This window comes from Sminthopsis crassicaudata, chromosome 1, assembly GCF_048593235.1.
Source record: "Sminthopsis crassicaudata isolate SCR6 chromosome 1, ASM4859323v1, whole genome shotgun sequence".
In the NCBI taxonomy this organism is placed as follows: Eukaryota; Metazoa; Chordata; class Mammalia; order Dasyuromorphia; family Dasyuridae; genus Sminthopsis; species Sminthopsis crassicaudata.
Genome location: NC_133617.1, coordinates 326,768,271 through 326,793,783, shown reverse-complemented (window position 1 = coordinate 326,793,783; position 25,513 = coordinate 326,768,271). Strand labels below are relative to the sequence as shown.

The 25,513-nt window shown below is 33.8% G+C and overlaps 1 protein-coding gene and 1 pseudogene across 1 annotated transcript in view; one reads left to right on the top strand and one right to left on the bottom strand.

Moving 5' to 3' along the window:
* Positions 1–25,513, bottom strand: part of MARCHF11 (membrane associated ring-CH-type finger 11) — a 142,027-nt gene that overhangs the window by 3,252 nt on the left and 113,262 nt on the right. The window lies entirely within an intron of this gene.
* LOC141552215 (heterogeneous nuclear ribonucleoprotein D-like pseudogene) lies at positions 17,837–18,540 on the top strand (annotated as a pseudogene).

Genomic DNA, 25,513 nt, shown 5'->3' with positions numbered 1-25,513 from the left:
TATGAATATGTAGTATTTAGTATATAACTTTAACTAACTAGAATGTTCAGAGAATGTGAGCAGCTATGACTCTACTTTGTATCTGCTTCTCTGCCTGGTTTCAATTCTATGGAGTAAGTGGCCCCTCCAAGCTGTTGGCAAACTCACAGTGATATCATCTCCTTCAGTCTCTTCTCCTCTCTGACTGAAGGGCTACAGAGTTGAGTACCTAACTCCTCCCAATGCCTTCCTTCATAAAGATCAGAAACTGGATTTTGGGGCTCACTCACTGTGCACCTAATGCTCTGTTTTCAGTTTTATATATTCCAGGCTGGGTACTCCTTGGTGTCCAGTCACCTTCCCTCTTTCCTGCCTCCTTTTGTATATCTCCTCCTTTAGAGTTAAGCTCTTTTGAAGGTAGTCTATCTTTCTTTTTTATTAATTCTATCCCCCAGCACTTAGCTGGCATGTAGGAGGTTTTTAATAAATGTTTATTGGGTTGAATTATTAGTTAGCTGAATAATCTAGTCATTTAAGATTCAGATTTTTTTCAATTTTTATTTTTGAAAATCTTTCTATAGTATATACTTTATTGAAAGAATATAACAGAGTGAACATAATTTTTTTTTTTTTTTTTTTTTTTTTTTTTTTTTGGTGAGTGAGAATTTTGCTCATTTCGGGATTGTCATTCTGAAACCACAGCACTCTAGAGGAAACCTAAATTTTAGTACCAATACAATCTCTAATGATCTGTGCTCCATTTTTTTGCTCCAGTTTCCCCAGCTGTAAAATAAGGGGATTAGATTAGAGAATCTCTCAGGTCCTGACCATTTACATGTACTGATGCCAGCACACATCCTCAAAGTAGTGCTGTTGACTAAATTCCTCCTAGGAATATTCCCTAAGTTTATTTCTATATCACAAGGATAGAGTACAACAAAATCATGGAGTTCAACAAGCATTTACTGAGCATTCACTTTATGCAACTCATTGGTCAATGTTTATAAAAGGTCAATATAAAATGCACTGTATAGTAATTATTATATGGGGAATTTACTGGAAAACATAGACCTGAACCACATTGAGTAGTAAACACATGTAAAACAAACAATCAATCTATCAATTGAAAGAAAACATGAACTGGTAAAATTTTGATTCTAGCCAACTATTTCCTACATTCAAAGTATTATGCTAAAGATTGTCCCAAATTTACTAAATCATATTAAGTGCAGAAATGCTACCTAATAGAAATTGAGTTAAATCACTTTTTATCAATTCAGGTCCACATGAATCTATCAAGTATCTGTTATCAAAGTATCCACAAATATCCATTGAAAATGATTCTATCCCTTCATTAACAATTGATTTAGGGATCAATCAAGCAATCAACTAACCTAGAAGAATTTGTGTTTCCAAATGGCTACTATGTTCCAGGTACTGGGCTAGCTACTGGAATACAAAGAGAGTCAAGAAATAGTTCTGGACTTATCCACTATTAAGGTAGATACCAAAAGCATTATGAATAAATATGGCCTAGTAATCTTGCTAGGCTGCTGACTTGGCACCAAATTATCTGGATAAAAATGCAAGAATTCAGTTAAAGTAATGTCAAATAATTTTCAACTCAATATGTTTTCAATTTTATTTTACATCCAATTAGTAAAAATTAAAAATTGAACCAAATTGATAATGACATTAGTAGAAGACCTGATTCAGGAGAACTGGCTTTTAATTGCTGCTTTTGTGAATAGTTTACTGAATTATTAAGAATTATTTAGCCTTTTGGGTTTGATTTGATCCTCACTAAAATGGTAGTTCTAATATGTGGCCTTTGTTTTTACCAGACTAGTAATAAGGATAAATTACATCGCCTCTGACAATTATGGCACAGAAACCATATAAACACATAATGGTAATAATTTTTTAAATCAATACTATATAGTAAGAAACACCCATTCACACTTGACAAAATAATTACATCATGAAATAGGTTCCTTGTAGGTACATGCTATGAGAAGGAACAATTCAATTGAAGACCCCCACCTTTCAATTTGGAGAGCTCTAGGATTTTCTACTGATTTCTTGGGCGAGGCCAAAAATAAAAATAGTCATTCAAATTTTAACATCACTTTCTGGGGCTAACTTTCCAGTAGATCTTTTCTAAATATACAAATTTATCAAATGATCAGCAATAAATCCCATAGATGTGTAAAATACATTTAAAAATTAATTTGAAAAGAATCTCCTATTTGAATATCTCTTGAAAGTACAGTCCTCTAGAAATTCTGGGTCTGTGTTGCCTCTTTTTAATTGCATTTTGAGATATTAGTGATGTGTTTCGTTTTGATGAATACCTTCCATTAGCACATAGACATCATCTTTGAACTCCAGAAAATTTTAATTCACTAAAATAAGGTCAATGTCAAACATGTTGCATAGTTTTTATCTTTCCTTCCTTTTTTGAATTTTCTAGAAAAACTCTTCCAATTAATATTGCCAGAAAATATGGCATGATCCTTGTGTTCTCTAAAGTCCAACGGACAGATTCACTTCAACATAACTTCTAAAACAAGAAACAGATCCATCTGATTTTATTATTTTTTTCCAATAAAATACATTAACAACATTGTTCTCTGATAATTAAATCTCATTATGGAGGAGGCTTATGATAGGAATCATAATCTGTTTTTGCTTTGTGTCTCACATGAGGTTACATGGTGAGAAAATATGGCTTCACCAATGTGATGATTTTATCATAATATCACATATTTATAAGCAGAAGCTTCAATAAACTTATTAGAAAAAAAATTAAGAGCTGCACTACAACTTTTTTGTATGTGTTTGTCATATCATAGCATGAAAAACTCTTTATAGAAAATATTCTATATAAATGTCCCCAATTTAAGAACGGGATTTCATTTCTTTGTGGAGTCTTCAGTTCCATTATTCCTCTTTCCCTTCTCCTTGTTAATGCCATCTGATTTGATTATCCTGCTCACAGGTATAAGCTAAAGTCTCATCCTAGAGAATCGCATTTAAAAAAGCAACAAAATTTTAGCAGTAAATAAATCTTGTAATATTTGAATACCAAAAAAGGGCTTATTTATAAACCATGTGCACCCCAAATTATGGAAAAAGCATTTGGAATTGAGATTGAGAGTTTTGCACTGGACTTACAAGATGAGATATTGATTAAAAAAAGGATGGTGGAGCAACAGAGTATCATTTACATAAATTTATTTCAAATTCTTAGCCCTCTGATTGTCACAAACTATGCTAAGGAGACAGTCCAAATACAGATAGAAAAGAATAGAATTCATTGTTGTTTTTTACTTAACCCGAACTATTAATTTATTTGTTAAGCAACTTTATTTCAATTTGGTTAAGTAAATCCTTTCCCATTATCAAGAGCCTGGATATTTCTCAGAATCTTGGGGACTGGAGAGGCTGGAATATTTCCCAGTATCATGGAGTAAGTTTCTTTGACTTATTTTTTTGAAGACATTCAGAAGAACAGAATCTGCTACAAGTTATGCTTTTCTTTTGCATATGAATTTCTACATATGCAAAACACCAACAAAAACACAACTAGTTTTTACCACAGAATGTCTGATAGGCAAGAAGGCTGGTCAGTCTTATATAAGCATAATATCAAGGGCTGAGAGCATCAATAATTAGGTATAGCCTTTTCCAAGGTGATAGCTATGTTGCAGCCACTGTCAAGTATTATTTATTACATGGACCACATGTCCTCTTATGAAACTCAACCCAAGCTAAAATAATTTAAGAAGGACTCATGGTTAATTTAAGGAATTCTGGGCAACTACAGACTATAGGCTCTTCTCTGTGTAGGTACCCAGAATTTATAGGTTCAGAATCAGATATAAGATGTTTCTTTGTTGAGATGAAGAACATGGTGTCTATGTTGTATGTATGGTGTAGGTCACGATTCTTGGCAATTCCAAGCTTTGCAAAGCATTATGCATATATTATTATCTCATTTGATCTTCATTACAACTTCATGATATACTAGTCCTAGAAAACATTTTGAAGGCAGGAAGGATGAATCTATTTCATGATTCAGCCATGGAAATTAGGAAAATAACTTGGGAGTCAGTCACATATGCCAGATGCCCATTAATCCCCTTCATTTCTGCTGAAGCGGTAAAACACCAAAATTATTCTGATAAGTAGCTTGATCTAAGAATAGACTTTGTTGCCTGATGATACTATAGTGATTGCATGGGCTTTTTTTCTGTGAGAGATGGGAGTTTTTCTAACTACTAAGCTTACCCAACAGCACGTTTCTCATCAACTCAAGTTGACTACCTCTCACCCTCACCCCCTTTAATGTTGACAGAGGTATAGATAATAACTAGAATAAATGCAACAATAAATTTGTGAGAATATTTAACATGAAGGAGACAAGAGGTTGCTACATGAATAATAAAGTTGATAATTATAGGGCTAATTTTTAAAGCCAGGACAGTCTGAGCCACAATATGAGGATATGTGCACCAGTCACTTTGTTCAAATAAATAGGATATGGGTGTGTGTGTGGATGTGTGTGTGTGTGGATGTGTGTGTGTGTGTGTGTGTGTGTGTGTGTGTGTGTAGGAATACAAGAAGCAATATGTCTCAATTGTTCATCATGCAGAAATCAGTTTGGTAAAACTATGACATTGTCTATATACTTCATTTTTATCAAAAGTATGTGCTGATTTCTCCACACTACAATATTAGCTAGTATTTACATAACACTTTATTTTTTTTCCTTTTTCTGAGGCTGGGGTTAAGTGACTTGCCCCGGGTCACACAGCTAAGAAGTGTTAAGTGTCTGAGACCAAATTTGAACTCGGGTCCTCCTGAATTCAGGGCTGGTGCTCTATCCACTGCACCACCTAGCTGCCCCTACATAACACTTTGAAGTGTGCAAAGCTCTTCAGAAATATTATCTCCTTCTATCCCCACAACCACCCTAGGAAGTAGGTTTTATTATTATCCTTACTTTAGTGTTGGGAAAACTGAGGCACAGGTCAGGGGATTTTGATCAGGGTCTGAGGCTGAATTTGAACTTGTCTTCCTAATCCCAGGTCCAACTTTCTGTCCCCTGCTGATTTCACTCCTGATTCCCTTTTCTATCTGGGTAGTCTTGACCAATCTTTCTAGGGTTCAGTTCCCTCATCTGCAGAAGGGATTGTACTAGATAAAAAAACTCTGAGGTCCTTTCTAGGAAAAAAAATGTATGATCCTAGGATTCTTGTAATTGCCAAGCTTAAAGTTAAGAAAACTACTCTGCTTTTTCCTCCCATAGACTACTTACTGTGACATAAGTATCATTCAACAAATGATTTCTATTGTGGAGTGGGGAAACATAGTTGAAGGTAAGCAAATGTGCTTCACTCTGATACACAGAAGCTCAAAGGAAACCTTTTAGGGGGTAGAGCCAGTGCTTACATAGAGATATTGCTTCTGCTGTGCCTCCTAAACTGTTGGAAACCTGCTTTCCTGTAAGAATCTCCAGAAGAATTGGGCAAAACAAACATAATGCTTATCTGCCAACAACCCCTTAAGCTAGCAAGGAGGAAAGGCTAAAAGTAACGTTTCCCCCTTCCCCACCTTTGCCCTATGGGGTGGGTGTACTGCAGTGTCCTTCTGAATGAAAAAGAAAAGCAGAATCCCACTGTGCTCCTCACAGCTTCTGATCACAAACGAGAATGCAAACCTTCAGAACTCAACAATACCCATATTCTGCAAATGAACATTTTCTGGAACTGAGGCTTATTTGGGTAAACCATTTTATTTTATCTGTCCCCTCCCTAGATGGCTTACTTGTAGTCCATTTTCTAGAAAAAGCTGTCAGTGGACTTGACCTTGTAGAAAGGAAAGGTAAAATACACTTCATTATCTCTTACCTCTTCAATAGCTCAATTGTCTAGCCCAGATTCAAGGGATTTGATTATAATCATCTTCAGGGAAAATCATACATATTTACATTATTAGTTTCTTTTCTGGGAATATTTTAACAGGTCTAAATTAAAATGTCTAATTAAAACTCATGCTCTTTGATAAATGACCAAATTTTTGTTTCCTGGTCTTACAGATTTAAGGTACTGAGATTGTCTTCAATAATGTATGGACTGTACAAAAATACAAATCAGAAACTACTATCATGTATAGAACTTGGAGAAGTGGATTGGAAAGACAGGTGGCTTCCACCTGAGGTTTGACACACAAAAGAGTATGACTGATGAGGGCTGCTTTTTAATATAGTCTCTATATTATATGTTTAAAATCAGACAAAAGTCTATTCTAGGTGACATGAACATTTTTTTTTTTAATTTTGATATAAGTCAAGTTGTATGTGTTATAGTGAAGACTCCCTGGTAGACAGTAAAAACCCAGGGGTTATAATGTTTCAACTTTGCCTACACAATTGTCATGTCATAGTAGTAATCTTACTTTTTTTCCTACTCTCCTGGAAAAAAAAAAAATTATTCTGTTCATTTAATATCAGTGTCAAGAATACAGATCAAGAAAATAGTAATCAACTAGTATACACAATTATCTAGATTTTGGCTTGTTTCAAGATCTATTCCCTAAGTCCACAGCTGAAACGCAAATACTTGACACAAATGACTCTCATGAAAAGAGCATTTCATTGGCCAATTGCCGTGATTTCTGGTACGATGAGTCAGATGTTTTCTCTTCTCTTTGCTGCTATAAGTGAGGGAACATTCCTTTCTGCTGTAAGAGCATAGATGAAAGCTTTTGAGACTGGACAAACCAAACCACATTACCCCTTAGGTTTTTAGAAAGTAAGTATTCTTCATATTGTCTATAATTAAATAACTCTCCACTGAGATCTTGGGTGGATGTTTCTCATAAGCCTAAATAGGTATGTGCTCCTTTGCTACATACTGTCATTCTGATCAAAGACCTTCAAAGCCTTAAGCAGCTGTCATTCTGAAATAACATCCTGAGGAGAGGATTGCTCTCTCTCCTTGGCCAGAAGGAGTCATTATAGCTCTTTGTTCTATGTATTTAGGAAAAATCTACAAGATTCTCCTGCAATGGGAGAATATTCATTTATATTGATAGTCTTAGTTATTACACACACTGAAGCATTTCACTATCCCTCAAGATCCTTAGGTCCACATATTTAGTGGCAAATGAGAAAACAGATCACCCCCATTCTAAAGCTTTGTATTTCCCCACTTAGGGTTTCCAGCTGAGAAATGTTCCTAATCAGGTGAAGTTTTAGAGGGGAGGAATGGTCATTGAACTGCATGGTCATCATTTTCATTGCTGCTTCTAAATGAATGATTCCTCTGGAATCTCAATGTTTGGATACTATCAGCTTCTTCATCTGCAATTTTCCTCCAATAAAACCATTATTTGTAGAAATTAAGCTACTGGTTTTTTCAATGCCTCAAAAAGTCCAAAGTTACAAGAGGATGAAACCTTGGATGCTGGACTTATATAGAGATTCACCTTTTAAAAAGCAACCCAAATGTTTAGCTTTAAAGGAATCATCTTTCCTGTGCCCTGTAGAATGATATCAGAGCTTTTCTTCAGATACAGATTAAAGCTACTGTAACAAAAAGCTACACTGTACCATTTTCCAAAAGAAAAATGTCCTCTTCAATTAATAAATTTGTATGAGCTAGTCTCAACTATCTTTTGCAAAATTTTAAGATTTTATAGTTTGTTACTGTCTACTTGGCTCAGAGACTTGCTAGGAAATTCTAGTATCACCATTCTGCATTTTTGTTCTTCCCAAACCAGTGCTTACATACATAAAAAACTAACCTTTTTCTTGAGAAAAAGATTTAAGGAAACAAGAAAATTGTGATTCTAAAAGGATGACACCTGTTTCCCCCTTTTGTCTACAAAACTGGTAAAGATATCTATGCTTAGTCAATTTGACCCCTGGAGTTCCTTTTAATTCTGAAATTTTTGTGCCTGAGTCCCTCTAGAGGTCAATACCATTTAGATGGAACCACCACTTAACTCCCATGCTCTGCCCTTCCTATCCCTTCTAGGTCATGTTATCTGGAAAGTTAAACCCCAGCCCTAGTTTTTGAGGATTTTTAATTCCCTGTTACTTCCAAGTGATGTTTAGCAGGTAAAAGATGGAATTCCATTCCTTAAAATAAATATTTTCATATTGGACATAGGGAGGAGAAGATAAAAGATTATCTCTTATCTACTGTGTAAGATTCTTTGTATGTATCTATTTACATGTCTCTGCCATTAAGATTGGAAGTTTCTTAAGGGCAGTCAGTGTTTTTGCCTTTCTTTGTCATCTCCAGTATTTAGCATGTTGTCTGGCACACAGGTGACACTCTTATTAAGTTCTTTTAGATTGACTGGATTTTTTTCTGGTGATGTCTTGAATAAGAGATTCCCACTCTTTTCTGAATATAAGCGACTTTTGATTTCCTTCAAGTATTAACATCTTTGAAAATGTAGGGAGACATTATATAAATCATTGATTTGTGTAAATGTTGAAGAAAACTGACCACTGAAATTGTAGGAATTTGGAGATTGTGGTTACTCAGGAACTGAGGTAAAGGGAATGGGCTAGTGTTCCCTGGCCTTAGAGGGCTATCCTTGTAGGGCATGAGCTTAGAAGGAGCTCCTGGCATTAGCTGCCATCCCTAAAGTGGTCCAGGTCAAGGATACCTGTCTGGGAACTTAGGCTCCCAGAAGACTTATTAGTCCTAAGGTCATCTATCTTATCGTTAATGTGAAGACATAAAAGGCTCTTAATATATAAGCTTTCAGTAATTCTCTGAATTCTGAATCTCCTATTCTTCTCAGAGTTGTTAACAGCAACTTATGATTGTTTTACCATTAAAAAAAAATTCTAAATACTGAAGTGATACATTTTATATTCATTCTAATTATTTTTCAGCTTGAAAGAAACTACTTCTATAATGATCTAAATGGTAGAATATTTATAACTTTCTCAAAGGTTGTTCTTTTATTTATGAGGAAAAGGGATTTTTAAAAATCTTTTGGTGATTTTCAGGGGGCATTTCTGTAGCCAAAGTGATCATTCAAACCTTTTTGATGACTTTTCCCAAGAAGTCCTTTTTTGATGGAACTTGTTTATTCCTTTTAAATCATTCTCTATTTTTTATGTTAAATTCCCACTTCTAAGACTTTCCTGGCTTCCCTAGCTTCTTCTGAGTCTCAACTAAAATTTTACTTTCTATAGATACCTTTCCCTATCCTTCTGAATTCTAATGTTTTCCCTCTGTTAAATTTGGTTGTTGCGACACATATTTATTTGCCTGCTGTCTTTCCCATTAGAGTGTAAAATCCTTGAAGGCAGGAACTCTTTTCCCTTCTCTGTATTCCCAGTCTCCTTAGTATAATGCCTGGAACATAGCAGATACTTAATAAATGCTGACAATCCACAGATTAATATCTAACTGCTTTCCTTCCAGATTATATTCCGAATTCCCCAGTTGGACTTTTGCTTACAGTGCTTCAGAATCTTATCCACCCTTGAAACTCACCCCAGCTCTGGACTGACTACATTGGAAGTTGTTCCATCTTTGTGATCCCTCCCAACTTAAAGAAGTGCCTTTATTCTTCTCCAGGTTATTTTCCTGATCTTTCTCTTGGACTTTCTTTACTCTTCAATGTGACTGTTGTGCATCCTTCTCTCTCCTCCTGAGACAGATACAGTAGATAGAATGTTGGGTGTGGAGTCAGGAATACCTAAATTCAAATCTGGCCTCAGATACTACCTCTGTGATTCTGAGCAAATCATTTAACTTCTGTCTACCTCAATTTCTTCAATTGTGAAATGACTATAGAAACAGCATCTACCTGAGCAGGGCTGTTATAAAGATGACATAAGACATGTAATGTGCTTATTAGTGCCTGTCATATAGCAGTTCTACATAAATGCTTATTTCTTTCCTTTCTTCCCTTCATTGTAGCTTACTTTTTAAAGTCTTCTACCATAAGAATCTAAGCAACTTGAGGGAAAGGACTTTCTTGAATTTGTACTTCACAGTGCCTGTCACAGAGTAAGACTTTAACAAATGCTTGTTGACTTGACAAGGGACATTCTTTAGAAAACTCATATTTAGTGATCCAAGTCAACATATAGCTGTAACCCTTACTAAGTCATTATTCTCCAGACTTATAGGTATTATTATCAGAAAAGGGGCTTGAGACCAGAAGTCATTAACATCATTCATTATATTTAAGCTTTTCACCTAAACAACCATTCATAACAAAAAATTGCTGAATACTTTCTATGTACAATCCACAGTGCTATATGCTTCAGAAGATGACAATAAATTTTTAAAAATCTCTTTTCACAAATTAAATAATTCCATTTTAAATGCATTTTCATTAATGATCCAAAAGAGTGGATAATGCACAAATCATTTTATTATTGCTTGCAATACATGTTATACTTTTTTTTTTTTAGCATTAGATCTTTCCTAATTATGTTTTATTTTTGATAATATTAAAAGTAGGGCTACATTCTCTGAACCATGGGGAGAAATGTCTCAGAACTACTGGAATTAAGAATTTACTGCACAAAACCCATAGAGTAGATAAAACTGAATGTAGATAATGGCTAGATAGAACTACAATTAGAAGTGAAAAATCTTTCATGACTTCTCCATATATGTTCTCATTTTTCAAAGAGCCAAGAAATATGTATTTTCATTCAATGATGTTTGTGCTAGTTTTCTTGTATAGTAGTATTGTGCTAGTTTTTAGATATTTAGAAGAGAAAAAAAGAGCTCATTCCCTTTCCTCAAGGAACATATCTTATTACTAGATTTTAAGCTCTATGATTATAACGTCCAAAATCACGGTTTTTTTCTCCCATTTCTTTGCTATTAAAAAAAAAAACAACAGATGCTTAACTGTCAAAAATATAAGGCAAATGCTGATCCTTTAAAAGGTCAATGTTCATGTAAATCTGGCACATGAATACAGAATGGTGCTGTGTTTACTACTAGGTGCTGAGATGCTCAATATGTTTTCCAGTTTATGCATATCCTTAAAATAGATTTTTATGCAGACCCAAGTAGCTGTGGCTGGATAAATTATGAATCACTTTAAATTGATTTTTCAAAAGGGCTGTAATATATACCCATAGTGTTTTGCATGGATTTTGTCAACTATGAAGTACTATTATAACTATATAAAACTGTCTTTTGCTAAATATGACTTTTTAAGTTTATATTACAATTAGTGTAAAAAGGTAGAAATATCTCAACTTAGTAATCATTCTCGTATATTTAAATCAAGTAAAAAGCTTTAAGCTCCTCTTTTATCTCTTAATCCCTCTAGTTAAAAAACAAAACAAAACATGAAAAATTCAAGAGGAACAAGAGATATTTTTTGTCTTTGTGGAGGGGTAAGTTTCCATTGATCATTTTCTGTTCTGACTATTTATCCTTTAATTTCAGGAAATAAAGTAATATGAAATATAAGCAATAATAAAAACTGTACTTTAGCAATAGAACCAAGAACTTGATGGAAGTATTTTCTTCCATAAAACAATTTTAGGAAGCACTTTTCTGTTAAAAATAAAAAGGGTGAGAAATTAATCCTATTTGATGTAATACATATGAAAGAAGAAAATGACCTAAGCTTCACCAATCTTGGAAAATTCAGGGCATTTGAGTAGCAAAGCCCTTGTGAAAACTGCTCCAGGGACTCAATCTCCTTAAGTCACTTGTAAGGAAGACAAAGATGAAGTGTTTGGAGAATGAATCAATTCCCCAAGAAATATTTTAGGGGCAAAACTACCAAATAACCAATCATTTTTAATGAAATTAAACAATAGATGTTTTATATGTATAGCAAGTAAAGGCAAATTTTGCTTTCCTGGTCCTTGACAGTTAACATCTTCAAGTACTAACTTTGTTGACATTTTGGCTCTCAATTTGAAATTCCAACACTTAACTAATAGCCATTTTTTGTCTCTCAGGAAGCTTTGAGAAACAGTAGCACCACTTTAAGGCTAAAGGTCTACATCATTAAGGCTGAATGATGTTCACTACTCCTAAAATGGAGTGCATTAAAGGGATGATTTGGACCACTTGAGGATGAGAAAGCCAAACTGCTTTCTGGATAGTATACATCAGTTCCTCAGTGTAGATTAATACTTTGATTTAAATTAAATTCCCTTCAGACCATACACATTTACATTCTAATGTGAGAAGTACTAAAATCAAATTGAATGATGCTTAGATTCTCCTCTTTACCCTCCCAACCTTACCATTCCACTGATAGTTCAGATAATCAAAGTGGACTATTGTTTGCATTGTATTGTGTTGAAGTAGAAAGCTTAACTTTCATAGTGATTACCTCTCTGGCCTTGCTCTTGCTAGATCTTAATTTTCTAATCTATAAAAAGGGTTGTTCTAGATGGCCTCTGATATATCACCAAAAAAAACTGTGAGATTGCTTAAGGATCATGGTTTAGAAAACATTAATTTCTCTGTAGTTATCAATCAAAAAACATCTTTCTACTACTAAACCCCCCCCCCCCAATACTCTATTTTAGGTCTTAAACTCTTTCTTTCTTTTGGTGATCTCATCAGCCAAGGTTTCAGTCAAAATTTCTAAACAAAATTCCATGTCCAGCCCTCATCCCTTTCCTAAACTCCACAACTCTTCCATCTGAATTCTATATAGATATTTCAAGTTTAACAGGGACAAAGTAGAACTCATTCTCTTCCATTATTGGTGTGGAAACTCACCAGGATTGATGATCTCAGTCTTCTTTGTTGAGTCATAAATTTATAGCTTCCTTCTCTCCATTAGTAACAGAGGATGAAATAGGAGGTTGTTATATTCCAGGCAGGTTAAACCGTCACCATCACATTAACTTTCCTTCAGCTCTTAATAACAAACCCTTTTTTATTATTCAAAATCCTACACACTTTCACTCCAAATGTGTTCTAGACTGATTTTACAAGACTTCCTCTTATACTTCTATGATCCAGCCAAACTATCCCACTGATTAATGCTTGTGTTCCATCTCTCATCTCTGTACTTTTGCCTCTACCCCTAAATTAAAATTACTTTGCAATTGTTTTGCATGCTTTTTTTTTTTTTCATTTTATTATCTGGGTAGATGCTTCCCATCTTGCTCTCTGGTATAATATTAATCTCAACAACAGAGGTTATTTTGTTTATGTCTTTGAATCTCCAATATCTAAACCAGTGCTTAGTACATAGTGCTTAATAAACTCTAAATTGATTAGAATTAAATAATAAATCAATCTCCCCCTCTATTCTTATTTGTTTTCTATGAAGCTCTGAAAATATAATTAACCTTAGCTGCAAATATACATCTTTTGTTCCATGGCCAGTCACTTCTACTTTTTCTCTCTTCAAATGTATTGCTTATATCAGTACCAGAGAAGGCAACCATTTTAAGGGGAAGGTTTATTGAATTTTCAGCTTTATATCTCCAATTTACAATGTTTTGTACATAGTAAGCATTTAACAAATGCTTGTTAAATTGAACAGAATTCCTACAGGTTTTTCCAAATATACTTTTCAAGGTCATACAAAGCTTCATATTCAGTGCTGATTTCCTTCACCTTTTATCTTCACGGTCTATAATTATTTAGACTTTACATCTTTGCCAAATGAACTGAATGTCCAATCAATTTAAGCTACATTAACAGAGCATAAAGTGGAGACTAAGCAAGCAATGGCATAAATATGCAGCTACTGAGGGAGAACAAAGCTCAAGGAAATGTTGGGGTTTTTTGTTTTTGTTTTTATTTTTGTTTTTTTAATGGAAAACAACACTCTTAACATAGGAGTTGAGAGCAAGATGGGAAAGAATAATAGCAGCAAAATCTTGTAACAAAAACTCAGCTAAGTTGGAGTGATAAAGAGCAGAAAGTTCTTTATGAACTGGCCACCTTGTTTAGAGTAATGATAAGCTGTTAAGACTTATTTCATGAACCCCAGGTAATAAATACTGTAGGTTTAAAAATTACAAAATCCAGTCATAAAAAAAATCTTATAAAGAAAGGAATTATCTATTTTGTTATTTATGTTTAATAAATTCATGTATAATTGTTGCTTTTCAGAAGGTAATGATTATTGACCTAGCCATATGTGAATTTCTATTATTCCTACATAATAGAACAATATGTGTCCATGAAACAAGGTGAAATTAAATCCTTAAAGGCAGATAGAGCAGTTAATAGAATGTTGTACCTGATGCAGAAATATCAGAGTTCAAAACAACTACGTGATTATAAGAAAGATACTTAGCTCCTGCCTCAGTTTCCTTAAATATAAAATGAGGATAATAGCAACACCTATTCAGAAGCTAATGTGAGGACCAAATGAGATAATATTTGTAAACCATTTAGCATAGTGTCAGACACATAGAAGGCACTTGATAAATACTTGTTTCCTGTCTCTCTTCCTTCCCTCTGGAAGGGATTTAACCTAGGCCTCTTCAGGATGACTTTAATTTATAGACTTTAATATTAGAACATTTCTTGTTCTTTTGGACATCAGCACTCAAGAGTTTTAAAGATTACTTTCAACCTTATAAACAGATTATTGTAAAATTTTATTGATGAACACTGTCTTTGAATATCTCTCTCATTTAGCTATTTGAAGTATTTTAACACAGTTTAGTCCCAAAATATGTGAATTTCTGTATGAGAGAGTTGAACATTTTTCCAGTTATATAGTACTTAAACATTAAAAAAATGAACCATACATTGTGACTTAGAAGAGTTATTACAGATTGTTTCTTGAAGATTCTGGTAATCAAGATATTTCAAAAAAAAGAACCTTTGGTTATATCAGATGCCGCATCTTTGCACTCCTTCTTCTGAGCTGGTATAGATACTTTCTATATACTAATGATCATGAAGACAATTTTCACTGGCTGCAAAACTGGAATTCTAAGGACACGCCAAATAGGAAATTCCTACTGGCTTCAGAGCATAAAGATCACTTTCTGAGCTCAAAGGAAGGACTCTTCCAGCACATAAATACATGGGTCTATGACTGGGATAAAGCTGCCTCTGAATTATTCTTCTCGGTGAAACCCTGTGAGTCTTAAAAGGCATCAGGCATTTTCCAATATCCCGAGAAATCAGCCACAGAAACAGACTTAGTGACAATGGCAGCAGACCCACCAAGATAGAAAGAACTGCCCACAGAGAGAGAAGCCACCAAAAAGATCAAAGAGATCTCTTGGCATGCCTCAGGTTATATTTAATAGAACTGATATGGAAAACAACAAATGACCAGTCCTGGTGTAAATAAATGCCCAAAGGAGGCTTATACATTAACCTTCTAACTGATTATCATCATCCCGTGACTTATTATTGCTTAGCATTCCTTTTCTATGTCAGAATAAATCTTCCTGTTCCAAACCTGGTTCGTTTATGCTTTCTGGGAAGCATTTTACTTTCCCCCATCCACCCAGCTTAGGCTCTCCCCTTAAACTAAAACTACAAGTAAAATGTTCTTTAGATAACTTAAGTTGAAATGAAATTGGAACAAGGGTGAGCCTAATTCCTCTATGGAGATGACAAATAATGAAAGCAAGGAACTTAAAGCAAAAGGAGAAGGGAGGTGAAGGACATAGACTGGAGAAAGAATTTTGCCTTCTAAGCTCAGCCTAGCAGTGATTGACTAACTAATTTTCTAGACAAAGAATATTCTCTCCTTATCTGGCCTCAGACACTTAACACTTCCTAACTGTGTGACCCTGGGCAAGTTACTTAACCACAATTGTCTCAGCCAAAAAAAAAAAAAAAGTTTTACAAGTAATTGTGATAATTATATACACAAAAAAAGAGGATAGCAGAAGCTGTATAAATATGGGCCAAAAAGGGATTATAGTTCTTTAGTGTCAAAAGAAATCTGAAAGAGGATATGATCAAAATCTATAAAATTGTGAAGGCTAGAGATAAAGTAAAGAAGTCTAGGTTCTCTAATTTCCAGAGAATACAAAGGGAGCCTCCTCAAAGCTTAAAGTCAGTTTAGGACAAATGAAAAGAGCATTCATTACTCCCAAGAGTTTTCATAGAATCATAGAAATGTACCACTAGAAAGAGAGCATTTATTCCAACCCCATCTTTTTTATAGACAAGGAATTAAAACAAAGCACAAAATGATTTCCACAGGTTTTTTTTTTATTCTAGTGAGTGATGAATCAGGAAATAAAGCTCATGTCCCCTAATTCTGAGTCTCATGTACCACATGGCATAGACTGAAATTATATATATATATATATGTATGTATGTATGTATGTATAAGCAGCTGAGATAAAGGCAAAGAAAATAGAGCCAAAATTTTTTCTAAGGGAAATCAAGATATTTGGGGAGTTATCTTAAGCAAATTAGAGGGACATGAGGGGAATTATTATTTACATTTGTGGATAGAGGAAGTGGTCATGACCAAATCAAGAGATAAATTCACAGGTGGTAAAATAAACACTTTTGATTAAATAAAATTCTATAAGTTTTCACACACACACACACACACACACAGAGAGACTCATATACACATAGACACCAATGAAATTAAAAATTAGAGAAGCAGGAAATTAGAAGAAAATCTTTACAGCAAGTTTCTCTCATATATGTTTCATTTCTGAAATAGAGAACTGAATTAAAACAAATTAAAGAGCCATTCCACAGCTGATAAATGGTCAAAAGATATGAATAGACAATTCAGAGAAGAAAAAAAAATCTAAGTTATAAATATCTATATGAAAAAACGTTCCACATTATAAGTACCAAACTCATTGCCCATGTGCAATTTGAACCAGGTTAAAATATAATAGAAGCTAAATGATGTTAATATGTAGTTTTCTAAATCAACATTCAACCTACAGAGATCCTTATATATAGTATGATGGCTCTTCATTTCTATTTGAGTCTGATATCACTACTCTAAATCACTAATAATTTTAAAAAATGTAAAGTAAAATAAGTCTGAGGTACTACTTCACACTAATGAGCTTGCCTAAATTGACCAAAAAAAAAGACAAATGTTGGAGAGGCTGGGGGAATCAGGTACACTACTGAACTGTTGGTAGAGCTACGAATTGGTGTAATCACCCTGGAAAGTAATTTGGAACTATACCCTGAAATACCACAATTAATATCTGCCTTAAAAATAAAGGAAAAAGATTTATATTTACAAAACATACTTATAACATTCTTTTTATAGTAGTAAAGAATTGGAAAATAAGGAGATGTCCATCAATTGGGGAATAATTGAACAAGTTATGTTATATGAATATGATGGAATATTGCTGTATGTAAGAAATGCTGAAGTAGATAGTTTCAGAAAAACCTGGGAAAACTTGTATGAGCTGATGTACAGTAAAGTGAACAGAGCAAGAATAACTATGTAGACCAGGGGTTCTCAAACTACAGCCCGAGGGCCAGATGCAGCCCGGCTGAGGACTTTCATGCGGCCCGCTGGGTTATGGCAAATGGGCCGAGGGGCGGAGACAGAGTGTGAGCTTTTGTTTTTACTATAGTCCGGCTCTCCCAAAGTCTGAGGGACAGTGAACTGACCCCGTATTTAAAAAGTTTGAGGACCACTGATGTAGACAATAACAATAACATTATATGGGCAAAATACTTTGAAAGGCTTAAGAACTCTGAACAACACAATCATCAATCAAAGGACTCATGATGAAACATACTATCCTCTCCAGAGAGGGGATGACTCAGATGATGGACTCAAGAGTACACATTGAAACATATATTGTTTTCTTCTGCTGCCATTTTAAAAATAACTTCATACAACAAACCACTTTCCCTGCCATTTGCCCCTGGCTGACAAAACTACCACCATGAAGGACATGAATGAGTACAGAAATAACAAGTTCATTGATTTGTCCAAAATCAACATCAGCAAGAATCAGCAGGGTGACAATAAAATGTCTAATAAAGGGCTAAACTGGGATATGAACAAGAAAGATCTAATTGAGTACCTGTCTCATTTTGAAGAATCTGGAGACTGCACAATTAAAACAGATCCAGTCACTGGAAGACCAAAAGGATTTGGATTTGTGCTTTTCAAAGATGCTGCCAATGTTGATGAGGTCCTAGAACTCAAAGAAAACAAACTGAATGGCAAGATAGCAAGTCCCTCAAAGTGTTAATGCTTTAAAAGGAAAAGAGCTCCTCAAAAAAGTATGTGTGGGTAAACAGGACACAAATGCATCTAAAAAATAAATCAAAGAATATTTTGGGCCATTTGAAAAGATTGAGAATATTGAACTTCCTATGGACAATAATAAGTGAAAGAAGATTCTGTTTTTATCATATACAAAGATAATTAATGAAGAATTTATTAGAAAACAGCTATTTATATTGGTTCTGGAAAGTGTAAAATCAAAATTTCACAGCACCAAAAGACACACAGGAAGCAAGAGAAACAACCTAAAGGGGTATTGTGGCTAGTGGCCAAGATGGCACCAGAGGTCATGGCTGAGGTAAACAAATCATACTGAAGGAAAAAATTACCACTTACGTTAAAAAAGGGTGTGGATAAATGGTTGCAAATGATGCAGCAATTTATCTTGCAAAATGACAATATTGAATGGAAAGTGGTCTTCAATTGATCTGAAATAAGTATTTAGAAAAGACTTTTAGTGTACATGACACAGTTGCATCCAATTATATAAAGATGCCTATAGGGTTTTTTCTTGCTATATTTTTTATGTTATCTTTTGCCATCTGTTGGGACAAATGTGAATTTGGTTCTATAGAAATTTCATTTGTAAAATTTTATGATAAATTATTCACAAAATAAATTATTTTGGGGAGAGGATTTTAGAAGATGGCAGAGTAAAATTTATGGGGGAAAAAAGCAAGGGTAGTGATCATGAAGAGATGTCTACAATAACATACAGCTAAAAAAAAGAACAAGCAAAGGAGAAAGAACCCAACAGAGAAGTTGTTATGAGGTTCATCTTTTCAAGAGAATACTGAAGAAAAAAAAAAACTCTCCTACCCCAAAGAGTAATATCAAAAATTTATCTGCCCAAAAAGAATTCACAAAAGAACTTTAAAAAATCAAATGAGAGACTAAAGAAAAAAAATTTAAAAAATAAGAACAACCCAAGAAAAACAAGATTATGAAAAGAAAATCAATCATCTGAAAAAGGATATCTAGAATCTTAAAAAAGACAACTGTTGTGACCCTGGATATCTTAGAATCAGCTGGAGTCAAGATAAGCAAAAGTCTTTATTCTTGGTCTTTTGGGGTAGCCTTCAGGGGATTAGATCTAGCAATCTCCACACCTCCTTCCTCTCTCTCCACAGCCAAAAGAATGATCCTCCTCATTCTACTCCACCTGAAGATCTCTCCTCCCTTCTCTCACCACACCCACAGATCTACCCTGAATAGAGTTGAGTAGGGTCATCTTTCAAACATGTTAATAGAGAATTGTCCAATTGGTAATTAGCCCTAAGTGCTAGATTACCTTGAATCTAGGTCAAATACATATGCTCAGTTCTAGTCCTTTACAGAAAACAACTTCTTGAAAATTAGAATTGGGCAAAGGGAGGCCAGCAAAGTTATAAGAGACCAAGAAAAATAATATGATGAATGAAAAATTGAGTAAAATGAGATAAATGAAATTAGACATAAAAAATGAAAAAAAATTAAACATCTCATAAGAAAAAACAACTGTTCTGGAGAAGAGATCAAGAGAAAACATAAGAACTTTCACATATTTAACATGTATTGGTCAACCTGCCATGGGGGGAGACGGGGAAGGAGGGGGGAAAAAAAAAAAAAAAGGAAAACATAAGAGTAATTGAAATACCTGAAAGCTACAATCAAACAAAAAAATAATCTTGATACAAAAATACAAGAAATAATTAAAGATAATTGTCCTGTAGTGTTAGAACAAAAAGGGGAAAGTAGAAATAGGGAAAAAAAATTCACAAATAATCAACAGAAAGAAATCCTACTAGGAAAACCCACAGGAATATCATATCCAAATTTTAAAACCTCCAGGTTAAGAAGAAAATATTATTAGCATCAAGAAAAAAAAAACAAAATTCAAATATGGCAGAGCCACAATTAGCATCATACAAGATTTAGAAGCAGCTACATTAGAAGACCATGGGGTCTTAGAACAGTTTAGATAGATAGATAGATAGATAGATAGATATATAGATAGATAGATATCTACATAGATATAAGCAAAAAGAACTGAGGTTGAGGCCAAAAATATCATATCCAACAAAGTTAAGCATAATCCTGAATGGGGAAAAAAAAATAAAACACATTCAATGTATTGCCAGACTTTTAGTATTCTGCTGCAAAAAGACTTGAACTTAATAGAAAAATTAATAGAAAAATACAAGATCCAAGAGAACTATAAGATAAATATCAAAGACTAATTATAAGGGAACTAATTATAATAGGAACAAACTCTATTTTTTATATTTGGAAATGTAAACCATATGTCTAAGACTGTCATATGGGTTGGTCAAAAGAAAGATGGGGGGCAGAGCTAAGTATGATATGATTCTAAAAAACAAAATAATTGAGAAAAAGGTGAAAAAATTATACAAATGAGATGCAAGAGGAAGAATGTCGCAGAAGAATTAGATGAGGGAAAAGGACTAGTAGTTTTGGATTGAGAATGGGTTAAAGAAGGAACCATATATACATATACATATGCATGCATGCACACATACATACATACACACACACATATACAAAGGTATAAAAGTCTTCTAAATTTAGAAAGGGGATTGGGAAGGAGGAGAGGATAAGGGAGGTATTTTTAGAGTGAACTCTACTCATATCAGATCTAGGTTAAAAAGAGAAAAACAAAAATTTAGAAGGGAATAAAAGTATTCTGACGTTATAAAGAAATAAGAGGATAAGGAAGTAATAGAATGGGGAGTATTGAAGGATTTGTATATTGACAAGAATGGGATAGAGAGGGAACACAATCTATATATGGCTATAAAAATGTCTAAATTCAGAGAAACAAGAGGCCAAGGCATAAAGGTGGGAGGAGAGGATAAGGGAGGGGTCTGATTAGGGGGAAGATAGGTTAAGTAATAGGAGGGACTAAGTTGGGGGTAGAAGTAAAGCAGAGCAGTCAGGAGGAATAGGAAATAAGAGCTATAAACATAAAATAAAGATCAGAAGTATAATTTATATTTTTAAAAAAAGCAGAAGTAGTAATCATGATCTAGGTCAAAATCAAAGATAAAATAGATTAGATTTAATCAAAACAGGAAAATAGGAAAAATCTATATGTCAGTCATATTAATCAATATTATTTTAGACTACTAAAATAACAAGACAATATAAGGTTGGAATAATGTGGTAATATAGGAAATTTTTGAGTTGGCAGTTAGAAAAAGATGGAAAGACTTGGGCTTATGAAGGAAGAGGTTATGCACTTTTTATATGAAGGAAGAGGTTATGCACCTTTATTTTTTTTTCCTGAGACTGAGGTTAAGTGACTTGCCCAGGATCACACAGCTAGGAAGTGTTAAGTGTCTGAGACCAGATTTGAACTCAGGTCCTCCTGACTTCAGGGCTGGTGCTCTATCCACTGTGCCACCCTAGCTGCCCCTGGGTATGCCCCTTTAAAGAAACAAAGATGCATGTAAATGTGTATGTGTAGATATGTATATAATTAGAGTTATCTATGTATATGTATGCATACATGTGTATATTTATCATATGTATGTATGTGGGCATATTCTACAAATCTGCCTTTCTTTCTCTTTTTACTTATCAAAAGTAGCCTTCAGGAATCCAGGAGGGAATAATGCAAAAAGTACACAACAAAAAACAAAAGAAAATCAGCAAAGAAAAGATGGACAGCTCTGAACAGGAAGGGTAATATTTATCATATAGGATTTCTTGAAATGGAGATTTATTGCTTTATATTTTGAATTCTCTCATATGTTCTGCTGCATACATAGCAATGGATTTTTTTTCTTTTTCTACTTTGTATTTAGGTTTAAAATGAATGAAGAAAAGAAAAAAGAATAAATTATTTTAATTGTTTTTTCGGTTTTTGACACTAAATATTTCTATGAAGACATAATATTAAATAAGCAATAATTGAGGTACAATTCATTTTCTAGACAGTCATGGACAGTAGGGAGAAGCAGTGATCTTTTATCAGGAACAGCAAACTTCACTTCAGTTGCCTAATTCCTTATGTTAGGGATTCTTGTTCATGTTTAAAATAACTACAGGTTGTAAAATGCAGTTAAGTAATATTTGTTGCCCAAGTGCATTCTTTGGAACTTTGTGATGAGAAGTTAATTCAGCATGTTGTGAATAGCTTAAACTGATTCTACCAGGCCAGAGACTTTTATTTTTATGAAGGTCCATAAAAATAAGGCATGCTTAAAAACTTTGTGGGTTGATAAAATGATTTGAACCCATTTATAAAAACAACAACAAAAAAACCCTCTTATGATTACCTGATATTTGCATTGAATAAGTATAACTAGATTTGGATATTTCCATATCCATTGAAACTTAATCAAAGATTAATATGATCAATCATTTTCACCACAGAATTGGGAGTAAACAAAATTTACTCCAAATAGTCACAGACACTGCCAAACCATAAAGAGATATTTCCTACTGGAATACTTATTTGGAAAGTTAGAAGAATTATGGAAAGTTTTTAAGAAAAATCATTAAAGCAAATCCTATGAACTTGTGAATAGTTTTGTACTGTAAGTAAAGGTTATTTTTCCGTGAAAAAAGAGACATATCTCCTTTTTTCTTTTTCTGCTCCTTTATCTGCTCTCTTCCATAGAGGGATTTGTTTTTCTTGTTTCCTCAATGGGTAGAGGAGGGAAAGTAGAAAGGAAAAAATTGGAATTGAAAATAAAATAAAATTGCATTAAAAAAGATGTTTGCAGTATCCCTAATCTTTGAAGAAGATTTCAAGGACAGCAACTATAAGTTTCCACAACATATCTTTGTTGATCCAATGTGGCAAGTCTTATGTTCACAAAATAAAATGATTTCATGGAAAAATGGATACATGATTTTTAGAAATTCTTAAAGAAAACCAAGTAATTTTACATGAATCACTAATAAAAGACATTTTAAAGCTTCCATTTTTTCAAAATTTTAATCCAAGATATTTAATTGTATAGCAATAATTATTCTTTCTCAGAGTCTCAGAGGGAATCAAAACATTTTCCAGACATTAATTATGACTCTGTTAGGAAAGGAGCAACCTCTGTTATTGTCCTTACCTCATAGTTGTTGCTCCTGAATCAATATGTCATTTTATTCATTGGCTGCAAAAAGGACTAGATGAATTTAAAACTTCAAAATCTATATATATATAGCCCTAATTTCTTTTTTGAATCCCTACTCTGTATAACCAACTTGATATCTCCAACTAAATAGTCCATTGACATCCAGTGACATCAACAATGTTCCTAAGAGAATTCAATTATCTTCACTCTTCCAAAGTTCTCTATTTTTGTGAAGGGTAGCAACATCCTTTCAGCTACCCAGGTTTTCTATCTTGATGACTCTTCTCTCACCCTCAACTCCCACAACCAATTGAAAGCCAAGTCTTCCACATCTACAATTTCTATCTCATCCATTCCCCTTCTCTCCACTAGTTTCAAAATCTCATTACCTCATATTTTGATGACTCAGCCTCAAATATAGTCTCCCAGAGCTACCTGTTTCTCCCTGGTCAATCCAGAGCATTGCTGGCAACATGATTTTCTAAGGCTCAAGTAATCTTTTTTTTTTTTTTTTTTTTTTTTTTAATAAAGATTTTTAAAATTTTCAAAACATATGCATAAATAGTCTTCAGCATTCATCCTTGCAAAACCTTGTGTTCCAAATTTTTTCTCCCTTCCTTCTTCCACTCCTTCCCCTAGATGGCAAGCAATCCATATATGTTAAACGTTGCACAAGAAAAATCAGATCAAAAAAGAAAAAAAACTGAAAAAGAAAACAAAATGCAAGCAAACAATAGCAAAAAAGATGAAAATAAATATTGTGATCCACACTCAGTCCCCATAGTCTTCTCTCTGGGTGCAAATGGCTCTCTCCATCACAAAATCTGGCCTAAATCTCAGGTAATCTTTTTTACACTACCTATGTTCACATATCTCCTGCTAAAAACCCTCAGTGATTCCCTTCTGTGCAGCAAATTTCTCAGCTTTTCCAGACTTATGTCATCTCATTTCCCTTTTGCAGAGTTTATGTTCCTGCTACAGTGGCTGTTCCCCAACCATAATCTATCAATTCCCATCTCTGTGTCTCATGCGTGGGATATAGGCACTTTTTAAACCTAAACCTCTTAGAATTATAAGCTTTTTTCAAGGTTCAGATCGATTGTCCCAATTGTTAATGCCCTCTCTGTCCTCAAATTACCTTACATTTACTTAACTCTATACATAGTGTGTTCCACCCTTTAACCCACAGTAGAATAGAATCTCTTTTGAGAGCAAAAAGTGTTTTTCATTTTTAACTATGAGGGCTCAGTGACTGGGACATAATGTTTTTGCACATAGTAGGCAATTAATAATGCCTGAATTTATTAAATTGAATAGTATTATAAATGCATTCATCCAGTAGCAAAATGCTTTGCTACTTCTGTCATGTCTAATGATATTTTATTCTGTAGCATATGACAAATAAGAAGGAAAACTAAGGCTGAAAGCGTTACCATACCTCCAAGTCTGTATATTCTCTTCAATTTATTCCTCAGTTTGCTAATCTTCATTTGTACATAGTACAAATCTTCTTAAAAGGAATCCAGCACAAGAAATTTTGGTTATTACTTCTTTCTAAATTACTGCCATTGGGTTGCAATGTTTGTAGTGATTTAAATCTTTTATATTAGTTTCTTTCTGCATGATCACAGTCTGAATGCTACCTATTTAAATATTAAAAAGAGCCTCCAAAATATAATATAAAATTATATTTCTTTGCATTTCCATTATTTTAGCAGTGAAGTATAATTGATAAAGTAGTATGCTATAGAAATACCTTAGAGATTGCATTTGAACCTAATCCATATAAGTATCATAAGAAAGGTTAGTAACAGAAAAAGGCCATCTGCTGAAGAGGCTTGCTGCCTTTTATGGATTATCTCTCCTCTACCTCCTTGCAATTACTCTCTAACCTTGAATACCCTTCTCCAGAAACTGTTGAGCTCATTCTTACTTTAATCATTTCTCTTGGAACACAGACTTCTATTGCCATTTAGAAAATGCAAACCCATTTATAGGAACCAGATAACATAGTTTATTGAGCCATTTATCTATTTATCAATCTATTCAGCTATCTATTTCAATCCCATAATATCTAGACCCCTGACACTTTTACCAATAAATTAATATCAAGATAAAGTCAAACAAAGGAAAAGGTGAATAGGCACATCATTAAATATTTAACAAAGTCCTAAATAACCAGAATATGTTCATCCTGAAAACACATAACCAAATTCCTATTTAAGTGGCTAGCTTTTTTAAAAAAAGAAATT